The sequence below is a fragment of the Phalacrocorax aristotelis genome, chromosome 5 (genome assembly GCF_949628215.1).
Source record: "Phalacrocorax aristotelis chromosome 5, bGulAri2.1, whole genome shotgun sequence".
NCBI classification, from domain to species: Eukaryota; Metazoa; Chordata; class Aves; order Suliformes; family Phalacrocoracidae; genus Phalacrocorax; species Phalacrocorax aristotelis.
The window spans coordinates 63,321,836-63,338,238 of NC_134280.1; positions in this window are offsets into that span (position 1 = coordinate 63,321,836).

The following is a 16,403-nucleotide window of genomic DNA, read 5'->3' on the forward strand; positions in this document are numbered from 1 at the left end:
TTTGCCACCGGAAGAGATGATCTGTGGATATTCCAAATTATATACAGCTGCCGTTTTGGTGTTTAGCTCCTTGCTTGTTCAGTAACGAGTGATGATAAATCTGCAACACTTTTGTGATTATTTTTTTTCCTATAAGAAATGTACTTCATATGCAAACATTCAGTCTCCTATGTTCTCATATGTACAGTATATTACACGTATTAATAGCTCTGGAGAAAAGGCTAATGAAGAGAGCATACTCTGAAGAGAACAGTCATGAGACTTCATTTGTTCCCTACATGCTGCACTAATACTAATACACCTTTTACTCTACAGAATGGCTTGTACTTGGGGAATTGTGTTTCATCCAATTTTCTTGCAAATAATGAACAAGTTCCCCAGGTTTATTGGCACTACCTTGTGCACACTTTTTTGGTGTAAATTATTTATTCTACTAATTTAACAGCAAACAGTCCTGGATAGTGAGCTTAGTGAGGCAATTTCATACATATTGGTTGTAGGTTAATTATTTAGGGATTGAGATATCTCTGGTAATGCCAAATAAGTACAGACCTAATCAGAGAAAGCAATTGAATGCGTCTACATTTTCCAAATCTCAGACCGTGCAACTGTTATTTGATGGTCGTTAAGTTTGGTGTTTTATTGCAAAAGAACATGAATGTGTTTGAGGTAGCCCACAAGTTAACCTTTACAGTTCCTGTCATTTCCCAGGCAATCGACTCTTTGGTCACTATAAGCCGGCTAACCAGAATGTTCAGATCCACATATTCTGTTATTCTGGAAATGGAAAGAGTTAAGGATGTTTTTGGATATGTGTCTTGTGGGACAGCTTAATGGTTTGGAAGCTGTTGAAATATGAATGCTGAAGAATCAACAGATAAATCATATTTAGGAGCAAAATAAACATCCTCTGCTGATTTTTTTAGAGGTGGTGTGCAGCCACACTGAGGAGCTAGCTTAACTGTTATAATTGTCACTACTTTATTTTTATAGAGAGATTTTGATGATAATCATTTGAAAAACATGAAACATCTCAAGTCCTATGTAACATCACTGTCCAGTGTCAGTTTAATGGTAATGGGTATTGTGTATTTTTCTTAATTCAATGAGGAAGACATTATTCTTAATTGGTATGAGGTTTTTTCAACTGACATAAAATAAGTTGGGCAATTCATTGGAGAGAAGTGCAAGCTCTGAGTAGAGCCTGGGAAGACAATGAATGAAAAGCAGTGTGAGGAGAAATCTGTGAGCAATGCTTGGTGTGGATAAAATGTTGACATTAAGGCATAATTGCTTCCATTCTGTCATCTTTATTTCTACAGAAAAAATTACCGCTCTGCGCTGTACTGTGCGTGACTCCTTAAATGGCACTCAAAGCAGCCCTTCGGAAGGGCTAGAAACTCTTTATCTTACGTCCATGTTCTAGCACCTCTTCAGTAGCAGCTCAGGGGGTGTTTTATTTTTGAAGATTGCCAATGTAGTAATCTGCTCTGTAGGCTGTTTGTTTCGGTAGGGTTTGGTTTTAGCTCCTCTTTACGTTTGTTTGGTTTTGGTTTTTTAAATACGTGTGTGGAGTCCTTTTTAATGTTAAATTTAAAGCAAATTCCTAAAATGTGCCTTGAAGTTGGAGCAGATGGTGGGGAAGATTTGAGATGACCCCTTTTTTTCTAAGGCAGTTCATTCCACAGTTTTAGGTCAGCCTTCATGGAAGTGCTTGCTCCCTTCCAGATGAGCCCTATCTTTTTGCTTAAGAATCTGTTTTGCTGGAGGTTTGAGTAGTCCACTGCAAAGCTTTAGGATTCACAGGCTTTCCAGTGTAGTGTTTAGAGGATGTGATGGTGAAAGCATGATAGTATGCATTGTCGAAGGGATGTACTGAAACATTCCGCACTAATTTTCTTTAGCACGAAAGCCTTTGTGCCAGATGTGTTGCACTGGTGTAAGAGAGATGAATAACTGAAGCCATTAAATTAACAAGCAGGGTGTGATGGAGTCACTTAGCGGCAGAAAGAAGGAAGCCCTAGTCATTGCCACATAAGGGCATTCTGCTAGCAAGGAATTCAAGAGTACAACTAAACGTGTTTTTTTCATTTCACATTCAGTTAATCTGAGATGCCTCCTAACAATATATTATTTTTCTCGGTTTCACTATGTAAAAAGAAATACAGTCCTTCAAGGAGGATGAAAAGCCTAGATGCATCAGCAGTTCTCTGGTAGGAAGACATGCTAATCTGCTAAAGTCTCCAGTTGCTGTGGCGTTTTTGCATTTGTAAGGAGAGAGCTAATAAAACTCATGGTTCGTGGAAGAAGATAAGAGAACCTTGGATAGTGCTTTAATGATGAAGTGCTTTGGGGAAGCAAGGAGGAGACTTGGGACTAGAGTCTAATGGACAGCTTCTGAAAGAAGCCCAAAAAGATGGGTGTTAAAGTCGGTCCAAGGTTCTGTGTAGCTGTGGGGTGGAATAAATATATGCTTATATTTATTATATAAATATAAAATATATTTATAAATAAATATGTGGAATAAAGGTATGCTTCCAGCCATGATCTTAGAGATCATTCAGCAGCTTGTATTGTATGGAACCATGGAAACTAAAAATTAAAAACATGAAGGGGAGACTGTAACAGTTGGAAGAGTATATGGGGAATCTTGGCAAAAGTATGAAATAAAACATACACAGCTGTGTTAAGGAAAATATTTAACTCAATTTTAAATGCCATGAGTCATTAGGATGTGTTAAAAGGCAAAAACCAGCACAGTATGGTTTTTCAGCAAGAATGAAGAAGGAAAGCTGCATCTCACTTTATTGTCAAATGTTTTAATTACAGGAGTATGCCGCATTTCTGCTTAGGTGCAGGCCCTGTGCTCTTGAGTCCATCAGGTTAGTATTGTACAATTACATGTAGAAATGGAAACACAGATAATCAAAGGCTTCAGAGTTACACAGGGTGAATATAGGAAGGGCTGAACGGGTTTTGTGGAGGATTTGGAGTGATTGGTCATGTTATTGTAGAATCTTATTTTGTCAAGACAAGGTGCCAATGACGTAAGAAAAATGACTTTTTCATAATTCAAGAATTATATGACCTGTTAGGCTGGAAGAAAAGGAAGAATCTCTTAATATTTGACTTCTGTGGACTAGTCATGCAATACAGCTATTTTTCCTACAAAGTTGAGAACGCGTAGGAAATAGAGTTGTGCAGAATAATTAGAATGGAGGAACAGCACATCTAATTTTGTGATACTAGTCTGGCCAATGACTGAGAGCAACAAATGAAAGACACAACTTCGTAAGATGAATGATTTTCTGACTGTGGTAAACCACTTGGTCATTCAGTACAAGGAAGAACAATGGATATGGACTTAGAAAGCAGTGATCGATTGGCCTTTAAAAGTCTCCTAGTTTTGGGAAAAAATGTAAATATTTATTTTACTAACCTAGATGGGGACGCTTCAGCTACTCCAGTGTTTAAAGCTATGCCTGTATAACACATCTTAGAGTTCTGTAAAGAGCTACCTGAAACAAATGTAAATGAACGAGCCAGGTACTGGAAACAATCTGGTTTCTAACAGTAAGGAACTCAACAAGCCCTGATTTATCGTGTTTAAGAAAACACTGGTTTTGAATTCCTTCATCAGTGCAGGGTGCAGTGAAATTAATGGGTTACAAAGGTGTAATTTTGTCGGCTGTGATGCTGCTTCTGGGTGAGTATTCAGTAAGAAAACCCAGGATCCCACCCTGCCAGCTTCCTTGCTTCTGCTTTGCTGATCTGATCTGAGACACTCTTGCTGTAATATGACATGAGATCCAGCGCTGCATTTCTAGTGACAGACTTCAAGTTCCCCCTTCTCTTTGTGGCATTGACTTGAATTTTTGGAGAGAAGATATTATAGACAGGCACAGCAGTAAGGATTTTTAATCCTTTTCATAGCAAAACTCAATGAAAATCTTCAGAAACTCAACATACCTTGTCCGCTAGGCTTTGTGCCATAGCTGCTTTTTTATTTCTGCTGAGAAGCAGTTCTTAAGCAGAGTGCAAGCCAGTAGGAATGACTGTACAAAAGGTGGGATGTTTTCCATTATATTACTGAGCCGTTTCCCAGTTTATTTCCTGGCATCAATAATGGCATGGAGACAAAGCTCACGGCCTATCTACATGAAAAGGAGGGCACAGGGCTGGTTTGGATACAGCCAAAGGGGTCACGGAAACTTGAAATAAGAACATCTGACAGATTCAGGGGGTTCTGTGTGGAATATGGCCTTTAAAAGTCTCAAAAGAGTAACACTTTGTCTTTCAATTACACGTCTTTCAATGAGTCCTCTCATTTTCACATTGTTCTTTAGTATGAAATGTTAAACGGAGATTCCACCTGCCTGTTCCACAAGTAGGTCAGCATTTGATAACTGCATTAAAATTGGCCTTTCCTAAATCCTCTCTCTCACTCTAATCCTTCCTGTCCCTCTCAATTTTCCTATGTTCTAATGCTCCATTATGGAGAAAACGTTGAGTCTTTTTTCAGATTATTTCCAAACTGTCACCCACAATAGAGCTGTTTTATTTTTGGTATGGATCACGTTTCTTCCCCAAAAGCTTCCAAAGATAGACATCACAGATATGATGCCACATGGGAAAGAAGGTTTTTTTACACTCGTGCAAAATTCCATGTCTTTTACTATTGTTCTAAAAAAAAAAAAACCCAAACAATTTTGGGCTTGTGAAAATGTCTTAAAGAATATATTCAGAATATTTAAATATATTTGGTAATTTAATTCTCCAGCCTAACACGCAGTTCATTTTCAGTGTGGCCTATCACTTCTGGTGTGACATTACTGAAAATCTTCTGATTAAAGCCAGCTCTCTTATGCATACTTTACCTCTGTGACCTATGAGTAGCTTGAAACCATTTGAACTCCGTCTAAATTGGATCCCCCTGGTTGTAAGTGTTACTGCATGTCAGTTCTATGTCAGTTGGATGGAAATCTTGCTGCAGAGGATGAAAGTTCACAGCTTAGTATTAATCTACTGGGCAAACTACATCTAATGCCTTCAGTTTTCTTGAAATACAGCTTCTGATGACCTCTGACAGGCAAAATACAGTATAGGATTTTCTAATATTCATTTTTAGTGTAGATATTTAAAATGTAGCATGTATCATCCTTCTGTACCAAATAAGTGTTATGAGACACAAAATTAAGGATAGCGACAGGTGGGTTATTGGGCATGGATCCCTTTGTTAATAAAACATATCTAGGTCCACTACTTCACAGTTGTCTTTTCTCAAAACAGAAAATGCAAATTCTGGCTTCAGTAAAGGAGGCTGTGTACCGATGAACTGCTGGCTGGGATTCCCTTGATATCTGTTGGATGAGACTTTCAAACTCATGTGTGAAGAGGAGTTCAACAAAAAATAATTCCTGAAGCTGCGTGGCTCCTGGAGCAGGCAGCATAAATCATTGAGTGCTGGTGGAGTCTGTCTTTAACTCACAAATAAGAATTTTGAATTTAGCACCAGCTGCTGTTTAAAAGAGAATCTGTACAGATTCATGCAGCCTAGATGACACCATTATCAACATCCTCTGTTACAGAGGGACACCTTTACTCTGCTCTGCCAGCGTTAGGGAGTCTTAAATTGCAAGTCCATTACATTTGGGTTTGCTTTTGAAGTGGCCTTCTTGTATATAAAACTCCAAGCTAAAAAATAAAAAGTCTAATAGGTTCAGGTTTGTAAGTCTGCAACTTGATCTCACGTCAGTTTAAACTAATGGCAAAGCTCATACCTCTTCCAGTAGGAGCAAGTCTAGCTTTTAAATATTTGGTTAGCATCTGAAAGGAAACGGATCCGGCGTTCCTTGAAAATCCCAAATGGTCTCTGAAAATAGTGGGATCTGGTAGGAGGAAAGAAACCTGAGGTTGAGCTCTGGTTTGTGATAGAATAATGCTGATGCTGGGAGGGTTGCCTTTTAGGCACCAGAATTGGATCAAATTCATCTTTCTCAAAACCCTGCTACAGTCCTACTGACGACAACTGAAAAAGCGTGCTTGTGCTGGGCCTGAATGGAGCCTTTGGCTCTTTGAGAAGCCTGTGCTTCAGCCTTGTGTTTAAAAGAAATTTTAGTCTATAGAGTGTGTACCTAGCTTATAGTATCTTTGAGCCCTTCCAACTCCTCTTATCTAACGGCAGTTTGTCATTACAAAACATTGCCATTTGATAAGTCAGATGGAATATCTGATCCGATGACTCTCATCCTGTCATTCCTCTTAGGGAAGTACAAAACAATAGTAATAAATCAATATCAGTATGACCAGAGGTATTTTAAGACAGCAGCTATTGGATCAGTTCTTGGACAGTATAGGAGCATATTTTCCTGTTGTTTCCATTTTTAAACCCAGACTTCTAAAATCCCAAGAGCCTGACTCTTTTTCCTATGAGTCACACAAAGAAATAAATTTTGCATTACAACGTGTGCAGAACCCAGAGTCCAAAACCTTGGAGTTCACAATCTATCAAAAGATATATATACCAAAGTTGGTGGAGCTCCAAGTCGGTGCAGTGCTTGGGTCACACTGACCTCTGGGACACCAGCACTGGACTCATTCAGCTGCAACGCCACGGAAGTTTTCTCTAAGTGCACATGCTGTACATACGCACATTCTGATACAAATATAGAATAACGGCATAGGGACTCTTACAACGATGTAACAAGAACAAGGTATTAAAATAAGGAAATTAAGCAGTTTGCAGATTATGGCAATCTTGTGGCTTGTGGGCTTTAATCATTGATTTTTTGCTTTGCTAATTTGGCGGTATTGAATGTAGGTAAGTGTAGCATCCTGATGCGGCAAATACGTGGAAAGGAGCACACTGATGAAAATCCATCGGAAGATAAGTGAATGTTTCAAAGAAACATGAGGGTGCATAGCTTTCAGATTCTGAACTGAAAGTACTAAAGTGTGGACTGACAGGGGCGATCTCTTCCTTTACTGTTCATTGGCTCACACTATTTATTTTAATAGAGACCCCCAGATATGAAGAAGTAATTTACCCATTGTAGAACTCCCATATGTGGTAAATTTTCTTTTTAAGCTTACAGAGTGCTTTATGATAGGCTAAACTTGACAGAATAGGAAGAAACAAACACCAGTGGATGAAATAGTATGGTTTAATAGTTTTTGCATATGAAATAGCTGGCTAAAAACCATATAACTTAAAAAGAAAAGGTTTCATATCAACAGCTAATGTCTCATCTCAAATATAAGGTTCTGATCTCACGGCAGGGCAGAACATCTGCTCCTTTCAGTTTCATCAGTTTAGCTAGAAGTGAAGCCAATGATTTCAGGGGGCTGAGGGTGATTTTGTAGCTTCTGCTCTCTGACCCAACAACATAAAGTATTGCCTTTAGTCTAAAGCTCGGGCAGAAGCTTAAATATACATTTGTCCAGGCTTACTCTGGATTTTGACCTTCTTAAGGTTAACAGCTTGTTCTGAATGGGAAAGAGTCATTGTCAGACTATTAGTTTATCTTACATCTGGGTAGAGACATCAGCTAATCTGGGGAAGTTTTGTGTCTGGGTTTGTTTCAGAAGCTATAGAGTTTTGCAGGCTTGGCCCCAGACTAGGTATGCCACTGGGCTTGTGGAAAGCCGGGATCTGAACCCCTACTTTTTCCTTTGTTTTTTGCATTGCCATTTTTGTATTTTGAATTTTCTCCCGTTTCACTTCTTTCCAGAGGTGAGACATCTCACTGAACAGGTCACTATGACAATGAGGGTGCCGCAGACACTGTGACTCTGCTTCTCTCAGCTACTGTCAAAGGTTATGCTCTGTGCAAATCTGAACGCACAGCAGGAATCCACGGGAACCCTAAGTGGTCAGAAAGGTACCCTGGTTAAATTCTGAGAATTACAAACTGATTTTATAAACTGGTTTTCTTTTAGAAGGCATTTTTAACAATAAGATCACAGTTTTGAATTTGCAATATTAACATCACAAAAGATGGATTTGTGGTCAGTAGGTCTAAGGGGGGGGGCGGGAGGAAACATTGATAGAAGGCTTCTCAAGTGCATAGTTTTGGTTAACAGTAACTGACAGAGAAAATGACTTCTTAACACATAGGCTTTGAGATCACCTCATGGGGAAAGATGATATCAAACCCCATGGAAATGATGCCTAGATTAGTTTAGAAACTTGAATGTATTACCAGAAAATCCTCTCAAGATTCCACTTACCCTTTTTCTACTAAGCCTCCTATCTGTATATTCCCTAACAGAAGGAAGTCTAGATATTTGTTCGCACTCCTTTCTAATTAGGTTTATTGATAATTAATCTGGATAAATCCATGTGCAGAAACTTCTCATTATCATTCTTTTCAAGCATGATATAGGACCTTCAAGAGGTGTTTGTTTATAGATATTTTCCGTTTTGTGGTTTCTGCTATGTGCATGCCATGGTAAGACTGTGGGTATAGTTTAGTTAAATTTCCAAATCAGACTACACTTTAGAGAAATTGGTGCTTGTTATCGACTGCTTGATCTTGATGATTGCCTTTTGTACGTGCAAATGTTGGTGTGACTGTAATAAATGTCCCGACATAAATATTTTAATTTACATTAGCACACTTTCTATCATTTCTGGGTCCTTTTGTTCTATTTTGCCTTGTGGTTTGTTCGGGGCTTTTTTTGTTACTTCCCAGTTCTTGTTCAGCTCTACAAGCACACTGCCAAGTGGCAGGAGGAATAACATATAGCTTGCAGTCCATCATCTGCATTCCCTTTGCATTAGGTGTAACACTGGCATGAAAATTGGAGCCCCTGCTCCAATTTTTCCAGCTGTGTCTGTCTCCCTGTGATCTTTTTATAAAAATTTTCTGGCAAGTCTTTGAATATGCAAGCTTATATCCCTTTCTTGAGCGTACATACACATGTTGCTATCTCAAAACATGGGTACAACTCAGTAGAATCATTAATGGTTTTTCCAGTAATTTGAGTGTCTTTACTGCTGTCGGCAAACCCTCAAAACATACAATATCTTCTTCCTTTGTCCCCTTGCTCTCAGATTTCTATTCGAGTTTGTTTTGTTTTCATTCAAAATGTATGAATAAAGCAATATCAGGATCTTTTCACTGCCATCTTCAGGTCTTATTTATAGAGTACTTTTACAGCTTCAGGAATTGTTAACTTTTAGGCAATAAATGTCATCTTACTTCTGAGGTTACATTTTTTTTCTTTTCCTTAGCAATATTATTGCTTTAAAACTGTAATACGTTTTCTATTTTGGTTTTTTTCTATTGCCCCAAGGGACTTGAGCTATAACTAGGATTTGCATTGGCCACGGTGCTGTTCTTATTCTGCACATGGTTATGGGTAGAGAGGCGAGAGTGCCAGGGCCAGACATGGTGTTCTATTGGAAGAGCTTGTGCCAAGATTTGAGCTTGAACAATTTGGAGGAGACATGATGTCACTGTCTCCATAAAGTGAATTTGGACAGGGATGTTGTGTTGTATTTTGGGCATGTGTTTCAAAAATAACAATTAAAATAACATCTTATATGTTTCCTTAATTTTTCTATTTACTCTCTGGTTTTACAGTCCTCGCCCTGCATTTCTCGTGTCCTGGCAGTATTTCTGTTTCATTATTTTTCAAGCAGAGTTTGATGACACTGATTTAGCAGTTTCTCACAGTTCACTGCTTCAGTTTTCATCAAATTATACTTCTAGTTATACTAGACACTTTCATCATCAATTTCCATATGCCTCAAAGACACGCAGGGACCGGTTTGCAAACACTGAACTCAAGCGCTACACAATAACTGGAATACAGGATTTTTTTTCCTAGGGTGTCTGAGACAAAGAGTGTAGAATTCCTCTGTTCTTAGCAAGTGTTTTCAGCCTGGATGCATTAAAAAGCTAGATAATAACTGCTATGGGATATTGACTTTAAAACATCCAATCAAGGGATAAAAGTTAACATTAACTAGAGATTATACCATAAGATTTTACCCATATGTTTCCAGAAGCCTGTCTTACATAAGAAAGCACTGCATGTGAATTCAGGCTTTGCTCTTTTACCACAGAATGGGAAGATTCATAAGCATCTGAACTGTATTTTCTGTACATCAGAGTTTGATAATTATGGTAGTTAACATAAAATAAAGATTTTGGCTTCAGGCTCTAGGTTTACATGTACCTTCAGATCAGCAGTGTTACTGGGGACATGCAAAGTGACAAGGCTCCTGGGAATGACCGCGAAAGTCTTTTCCTTCCTTTAGGGAGTCTTGTTCTTAACTTCATGCTCAAATTGGAAAGATCTCCACGTTGCAACGCCTGACCCCTTTAAAGGCTTTCCATTATGTTCCTCCTACAGTTCCCTACAATTTTCTACAAAGGGACCATGTTCTTCACCCAAAGGTAATTTGGAATCCATAAACTGGAACTAGATGTAGATGTGCTGGAGACCATGGTTCTTTATGTCTGTCAAAAGCACAGAGTTAATTATGCAAGGCATGAAGTGAAGCTCTATTTGTTTAGATGTAAAGAGGTTAACTCTGAGTAACTGTTGACAACAGTCATCATCATCATCAGATGAATTGCCATTAAATCTGTAGTCTTCTAAAAAAAATTAAAATCTTCAAGCATAGGAGAAATATTCTCGCTCTGGCACCACCATGTAAATTACTTTACTTGCACTGTGAGCTAAGATCTATTCCAATTTTGCAGTTTGCTTTCCAAGTGGAATTTTGACTGATGTTGAGAATTTCATACATAACTTTCAGTGCAATGGGGCCTCTTCTCAGGGATAGAGAGAAGAATTTTCCTCTGTCTGCAGGAATTCAGTTTGTGGAGTCTGTCATTTGCAGAATGCACCCAACGTGATATAGAACCACTTCACTGAATCTTCTCTCTAAAGTCAGAAGGGCATGGGTAGAGGGAGAGTGTAGACAGGAAGCTTTCTGATATCACTATGACTTCTCAAAACTCATGGGACACAGTTCATCTTACACCCAGGAACAGAAATGTAGTGTGGACAGAGTCTGCCACAGGATGAGATAATCTATGGGATGAAGAGGGGAGGGGGTTGTTGAGTAAGTCAAAGGTCAAGGAGAAGAGGGGTTTGTCATACTCTTTACTGTAGTACTAAATGCCTGTTTCCTGACAGACCTTCAAGTTTTGGAATTATTTGGTACAATGATCTCTGAGTGCCTGAACTGCAGCTGAATTAAACTGAAGGTTTTCTCATGCGTTGGCTTTGACTCAATGCACTGTAGAAAAGTTAAGTGATAAAATGATCACTTGAGGAAAAAGCCACCTACCTTCTCCTAAACAGGTAAATTGATATGCAGTAAATAGGATGTTTGAGCACCTCACATTACTCTTACAGTTGCGTATTCCCTGCCACAGCTCACTGACCAGAAGGTGACCACCAAAAACCTCTCCTGGTAGCACGCCCTGAGCCTCCAGTGTCTGGGGGGTCCTGCAGTAATGTCTTTTCAGTCACTGCTGTGTATCAAACAGTGCTTGCATCTTTATGTATGTACAAAACTGAAGTCACTGCCTGTTCTGTTATGGAAGAATAAATCACCCATACATCCTTCTCAATTTTGAAAACAGAATATTTGATGGAATGTTCAAAATGACAAGAACAAAAATTAATAGGAATGGTTTCTTCTCTGGGTACCTTGACTAGCAGTTACACTGGGAGATTTTAGAAGGGCAAATGACTCTCCTACCACTTTTTTGCGTCACTTTTTATTTCTACGGAGGGCAAGTAGGAAAGTTCCAATCAAATATTTAATTTAACGTAATAGGGGCAAGGCAGCAGACAACCATTATCCTATGACAGTGTTCTGGTCCATCGAATATAAAAAGAATGTCCAGAGGACAACTAGTGGTATTCCCTTCAGTAGTCTTACCTGATGCTCTATCAGCATTATAGTGACATGCTCCTCTCTGTCTGCAGATTCTGACAGAAAGCTCAGGTTTCGCTTCCTTTGGAGAATTGTCCTTTTTCTCCAAAAGCTGGTGCGTTTCTATGGAGAGGCCGTGGATCCTTCCTGAAGGTGTAATGTTTGCTGTAGTGTTGAACAGGTTAGTGTATGGGCCCGTGTCTGTGAGAGAAAAAGTCAGATAAAAATTCATAACATGGAGATTACAAAAATCAAAAGCCAAGAGGCTTTTTTTTTTTTTTTTATTAGGATGTAATTAGCTGCTGGTTCCACTCTGTGATTTTCTTAAGGGAAAGAAGTTCCCAGAGCTAAAAAAACAGTTTGTGTCTTCAACGTTGGAATCCTGGGGTTTTTTTTTTCTTTTTGTTTTTTTGGCCTTTATATCTAATACTGTGTTTTTCTGTTGTTTTCATGTTGTTGGCCAGCATGCACACCAAATGCTCTGTGACTTACGGGCTACAAATGGAGGAAGAAAGCAATGGAGAACTTTTAATCTATCCAACTATATTCTGCAAATTTGGAATGTAGTATCTGCACAGTGGGGCCGAAGCCTAAGCTAATGCAGTTTTCCCCTGTTGTCTTCTGTCCATAGTTACTGGAGAGTGTCTACTTTAATGAGGGGAAGAAGCCTGTTAAGGTATAGTTTTTGGCAGAATCGCAGTGGTCTATATTAGAATATGGTGAGTCCAGTGACTTTCAGTGTAGATTGCTACCAGTGGTTGTCCACTGGATCAAACTCTACTTTCTTAAAATGTTAACAAATCAAAATATGCATTGTCTAGTAGGGTACCAGCAAGCCCCAGCCAGGCTCTGCAGGCTGACACGGAATTCTGTCTGCAGTACAAACATGAACCCTTGATGCTCTGGTCTTAAATCCAGGGAATACATGTATTGAAACAAATGAAACCTCTCTGATACTGTGTCCAAATGAAAAAGATAGCGTGAAACGCTGGCCTAACTTTTCCTGAAACTGTAGCATACTCTATTCTCCTCTTGGTCCTGCACTGCAGCCTGTGGCACTCTCTGTCACGCCTGCCTAAGCATGCAAGAGACTGTGCTGTGGGATAGGCTGGGGAAGTGACCTGCCTCAACCCTCTTTCTGCCTTTTTGGAAGGAGGCTTTTTTAAAAACTGAATTTGTTGTTCTTGTGCGGTTTGCATCCCTGAAGTATGGGAGCAGAAGTGGCAGAAGAGCGGGGCAGTGGTGGAGACACCCTTGAAGTAGCATTGTTCATCGTTTCATATGGTGAGACGTGGCCTTGTAATCAGGTCTTCCCTCCTTTGGTCAGACGATGGCATATTCTTGAGCTAAGTCTGAGACTACTCGCAACAAGCAACATGCAGCAAATTGTGGGGCAAAGTAATGCACTGTATGACACAGTACATCCTGACCAGGTAGGATCTGTATCAGGACAGTATTGTAACCACAGACCACTGTCATGATATACAGTTGGAAAGGTTTTTAGGGTTTTTAAAAATTCCTTTCTGTGTAAAAGATCACTCAAAAAATCTTATTATTTAAGGAATAAGTTCTCAGAGGTGGGCTTTAAATGATACTTTCTTGTATTGCTTTGCAGATACTTAGGGAAGATTTTCCCCAAGGCAAAGAGCAAAGTGAGGTGGGTGTCCATGCCTACTCTGGAGTACCCTATGTGTGTCTCAGAAGTTGTTAGCTCTGTCTTGTGCTTGGCAGAAACTGGAGACAGTGGTATGGTTGTGGTTTAACCCTGGATGGCAACTCAGCCCCACACAGCTGCTCACTCACTCCCCCTCAGTGGGATGGGGGAGAGCATCGTAAGAGTAAAAATGAGAAAATTGTTGGGTTGAGATAAAGACAGTTTAACAGGTAAAGCAAAAGCCGTGCACTCAAGCAAAGCAAAACAAGGAATTCATTCCCTCCTTCCCATGGGCAGGCAGGAGTTCAGCCGTCTCCAGCAAAGCCGGGCTCTGTCACACGTAACGGTGACTTGGGGAGACAAACGCCATCACTCTGAACGTCCCGTCATTCCTTCTTCTTCCCCCACCTTTATATGCTGAGCATGCCGCCATACGGTGTGGGACATCCCTGGGGTCAGTTGGGGTCAGGTCTCCCGGCTGTGCCCCCTCCCAGCTCCTTGTGCCCCCCCAGCCTGCTCGCTGGTGGGGTGGGGTGAGGGGCAGGAAAGGCCTTGGCTCTGTGTCAGCCCTGCTCAGCAGTAACTGAAACATCCCTGGGTTATCAGCACTGTTTTCATCATAAACCCCAAACACAGCCCCCTACCCCGTACCCCCTACCAGGTACTATGAAGAAATTTAACTCTATCCCAGCCAAAACCAGCACAGGTACCTATGAGGTGTGTTAGAGATGACATAATGGATTTTGAAGACTCTGTATGCTTTTTGTGATACTTTTGTGTTTTATAATTTTTAACATGTGTCTGCTACATCTGTTCATTTGATGATACTCACTTTGGGTTTGTAAAAATAAAAAAACAAAATCCAACACAAACTCGGAACATGACTAAGGTTTCATATATAACATACACTTAACTTTACGAATAGGAAGTATTAAAGTTAGCAAAAACTGCTTCTTCACTGTTTTGAATTTCATCCAACTAGCAAAATCACTCCTGTGACACTCACAATAAATGGCTTGTTTAGTATTTAAGTTTTCAAATTTATCCGAGATCCTCTTGTCAAGTGTGTATTAATAAATACACGTTCCAGCCAAAATAAAGATGTTTTCTTTTTCTGTACATTTTGATGCTGCTCCGTGAATTAGAGAAGAAAGGCCACAACATGCAACTCTTTTCCTCAGAAAACCCCCTAATCAATTTAAGAAAAATATTTTTTTTCTTCTTTGAGCAAGTCCAGGGCCAGCATGTTTCTAAAGTGGGTATATCTTTGGAAAGCATACTGTTCTCAGGGAAACAGAAACCAAGGAGTTTGTAAAAAGGAAGAGTTTCGTTATATGCTCTTGACAGAAAATGTTTCAGAGTTTGTCAAGTCATATATTAAAAACAGTGCTCCGATGACTGTATTATAGCTTGCTGTCGTTGCTGAGCATTAGTATTGTGAAAAAGATGTGACCTTAGGATCAGGTCCCAGTGTGGATTCCTATAAGCAAACCCCAAGTACTGCTAACTTTTAGGCCACATCTCTTGCTTTATACACAGACTAGTGAATTAGGTAAATGCTTACCTCAGTACTAGGACACTGAGGTGCCTGGGTAATGCCTGATTTGCCTCTCACCATACAAGGTATCAGAGGGAAGGTCTTTGGGCTTTCTAATTTCCAGTCCAGTCACCTACCCAGGCTTCCACCCTGTTTCTGCCTCTGTGCTAGAAGCTCATTTTTGCAGTGCTTGGGGGCTCCAGGTGTGGTATGAAGGACACAAATACAGGAGAAGTCCTGCTACTGCAGAGAAGGGATGCTGCAGGTTCGGGATCAAACCCGCTTCTCCTCACCCTTTCACCCATGCTTTTATATTTAAGCTGGCAGTGGTACCAGTGAAGCTATCCTGTCCTCTTTGTGTCCCCAGGTGCTCACCTCGCCCCCTGCCTTGTTCCAGCAGAAGCATTTGTGCAGTTATGAAGCGGATGGGGCGGGGAGACTGATCCACCCAAACCAGACCACTTTTCCCTGGTGCTAATGGGGTTGGTTTCCCGGGTAGGGTTCCCAGTTCTCACACGAGGGCTAGCGCAGGGACAGGAGTGGGGTAAGCGGGCTGAATGCTGGGTTGCTTATTTTACAGCAGCATCAGAGTAAGTCAGCTAATGATATTTGTGAAACTATGGCCTCAGACTCCATTCCAGGCAAAGATTGCCCGGAAATGTTGCTTTGATTTGGTGGGGAGGACGACTCATCTGTGGGCCATTTTGTCTGAAACAGGAATTTCCCTTTGGCGGTTCACAGTGCTTACTTCTATTGAAAGGGAAAATAACAACAGTGAAAAAAAATCAGACTGAAAGGTCTAATATTGCATTTGGAAAAAACTTCCACCGTTTGATCTTTTTTTGGGTTGATTTTTCTTAATTTGCCATGTTTCTAAAGAGGACAATCCATCCTAGTGGATTTCTGTCTGGCAATACTGGGGACCCTTCTCATTGTTTTCAGCAACAAAGGAAAACCTGCCTAGTTGCCATGCATATCCAAAGGTTGGCCGGAGTCAAAATTACTTATTTAAAATATGTAGGACACAACTTACTGTTAGGGGCCTGTTCGGAGGTTTTGTTTTCTGTCAGCTCGATTATTCGGAATAATTTGGATTTTTTTCCTTTTCTTCTTTTTTGTTTCTTTTTTTTCTCCCCATTGTAAGTGTTTGACTGTGGAAGTCCCCCCCCGTTTGCTGTCTTGAAAATAAAACAACAAACGCCTCTAATCTCTACTTTGTTACTGTTGTGGCTGTTGACACAATTGCTGTGGATTTTGGATAAAAAAGACCAAAAAATAAAAAACAAACCAAAAAAGACAACAGCAACCTC